This window comes from Ovis canadensis, chromosome 3 (genome assembly GCF_042477335.2).
Source record: "Ovis canadensis isolate MfBH-ARS-UI-01 breed Bighorn chromosome 3, ARS-UI_OviCan_v2, whole genome shotgun sequence".
NCBI classification, from domain to species: domain Eukaryota; kingdom Metazoa; phylum Chordata; class Mammalia; order Artiodactyla; family Bovidae; genus Ovis; species Ovis canadensis.
In genome coordinates, this window is record NC_091247.1 from 143,013,696 (window position 1) to 143,016,150 (window position 2,455).

Here is a 2,455-nt window from a genome sequence, read left to right on the forward strand (position 1 = left end):
GCTGGACTCAGTGCTGCCCGAAGACATAGGTGATGTCCAGAGGTGGCACAGGAGAGGTGTCGGGGGAGGGCTCAGGGTTTTCTCTTGAGAAGGCAAGAGACAAGGATTTGGATTATTCAGTCTGGAGAAAACTGGAAGAGGGAAGGAAAGGCTTTTAATAATAATAACAGACTTGAGTGCTCTCTGTGTCACATTCTGTTTTGTCTCCTTCAGGGAAGAGGAAGTGTTGGGGTTGGAGCGTCTAGGAACTGGTGAGCAGAAGAATGTCCCAGCTGTGCATGAAACTCTGGCTCAAGAAATTCAAAATCTCTGCCAAGGCTCACAGAGGTTGCCTAAGGTCACAAGGCAGTCGGTGCTGGGCCCTGGACATGGACACAGACCACAGCCCACTGAACTTGGGCCAAGGCTTTCAACCCACACGTTGTGGCCGGAGGCCCAGAGCCCCGGGAAGTCAGGTGGATTGGCAAACCCAGTGGAGACTCCTGATTTGCTTAAAGAGTCCCATCCCCAGGAAGTGGTGGAAAGAACACAAGGTAATGCAATATTGCCACCTCCATTTCAGAAAAAGCAAAGCTCAATGAAAGATGGAGTAATTCACCCAGTTCATATAACTGGGAACAGCTGGGACCAGGATGCGAACCCCGGGCTGCATGATCTGAGCCTGGGTTCTCTTCCTGTGAGGCCTCTGGATATGTGGAGTCTGGTTCTCAAGCTAGTGGGGCTGACTCTGGAGCGGAGATGCTAATGAAGTCCTGTAGCACCTCTTGGACCCTTGGAGGACCGAGGACTGAGTGAGACAGTGTAGATGGAGCCTGGCACGCAAGAGAGCCGACACCGCTGTTCTCATTCTGTCTGTCTGGCTTCGGGTCTGCCTTTCCGCTATTTGCTCTGTGCCGGGGTTTATGCCCTTGGCCTTCACTAACCTGGAAGCAAATATCTGTCCTTCCTCCATGTTTGTCCTCAGTCAGTAAACAGGATTGTGGGTTAAGGGGTGACTGCCTGACCCTCACAGTCCAACCAATGCCAGACTCTGGTTGTCTGGGGCACATCCCCTGGCATGCCCTGGAAGACTGGACTGGGGGTGAGCTGGGAGGCTCCCAGAGAGCAAGTCCAGCCTCACATTTTGTATAAGGATGCTGAGGCCCAAAGAGAGAGTCTGGGTCAGGCTCATTCCTTCAGTCTGTCCTCAGTCACTGAGCACCTGCTGGGTTCCAGCTACCATTCTAGTTAGCGATATGGCAGGAAATGGTACTGAAAAGACCCCACCAAGAGGCAACGTAAGAGACACAGGTTCAGTCCCTGGGTCAGGAAGATCCCCTGGAGGAGGGCATGGCAACCCACCCCAGTATTCTTGCCTGTAGAATCCCACGGACAGAGGAGCCTGGCGGTCTGCAGCCCATAGGCTCTCGAAGAGTTGGATATGACTGAAGCAACTCAGCAAGCACACGTGCAAGTCTGCCTTACCAGAGTGGAGGAGAAAGGCAACCAAAAATAGGTACACGAAAAACACATGCCAGGAAAAGATCGTGGTGACCAGTGCCAGAGAACACGAAAGGGAGTTGTCAACTGGTTACTTCAGTTAAGGTGAGTCCTCTGGGCAGATGACACTAAAACCCCAGATCTAAGGGATGAAAGGATACCAGTGGGGACCATCAAGGAGCAGGGTGCTCCTGGAAGAGGGCATGCAGCTAAAAGCTCCCAGGTACAAGCAGATTACATGGTACTTAGTAAAGTGACTGTTTGGGGAAATTTAATGTTCTTTTTTTTTCCCCAGGAACTTTAATTTCATAGGGAGCTGTCATGCTGGAGGAAGTCTAAGGGAGGAAAGGCGCTCAGGAACATGCGAGTGAGCTTGGAAATGATGTGAAGGCTGAGCCACACATACTCCCTTTCCAGTTTCCCAGGTCCGGCCACTTCCTCATCCGCTACTGTAGTATGAACGTGTGTGTGTGTGATAAATATATATTTATACATAAATGTATATATAGATAAAGTGTGAACATGTCTATGTTTTGGGGTGTGATGTAACGTGTTTCTTTTTAAAAAGTGTTTATTATTATTATTATTTATTTGGCTGTGCTGGATTTTAGTTGGAGCTTCCCTGATGGCTCGGGTGGTAAAGAATCTGCCTGCAATGCAGGAGACCCTGGTTCGATCTCTGAGTTGGGAAGATCCCATTAGTTGTGGTATATGGTGTTTTCAATTTTCACTGCAGCAGGCAAACTCTTAGTTGCCGCACGTGGGATCTAGTTCCCTGACCAGGGATTGAACCCATGTCCCCTGCATTGGGAGCATGGATTCTTAGCCACTGGACCACCAGGAAAGTCCCCGTAACAAATTTCTGACTCTGACTTGTGATAGAAAATGTGAGAGCCGTGATTGGAGGAAGCAAAGGTTCAGCATGGCTGGAGCACAGTGGGGAGGGGAAGAATACAAGGGCAAGACAGGTCATGTA

The 2,455-nt window shown here is 50.0% G+C and overlaps 1 long non-coding RNA gene across 1 annotated transcript; it reads left to right on the forward strand.

Annotated features, from left to right (window-relative positions):
* Window positions 1-555: 555 nt before the first annotated feature.
* On the forward strand, window positions 556-2,008 carry LOC138435798 (uncharacterized). Its single transcript, XR_011255234.1, has 3 exons — window positions 556-866; window positions 1,362-1,584; window positions 1,775-2,008. It is a non-coding gene; the product is annotated as an uncharacterized lncRNA (long non-coding RNA).
* Window positions 2,009-2,455: the final 447 nt, after the last annotated feature.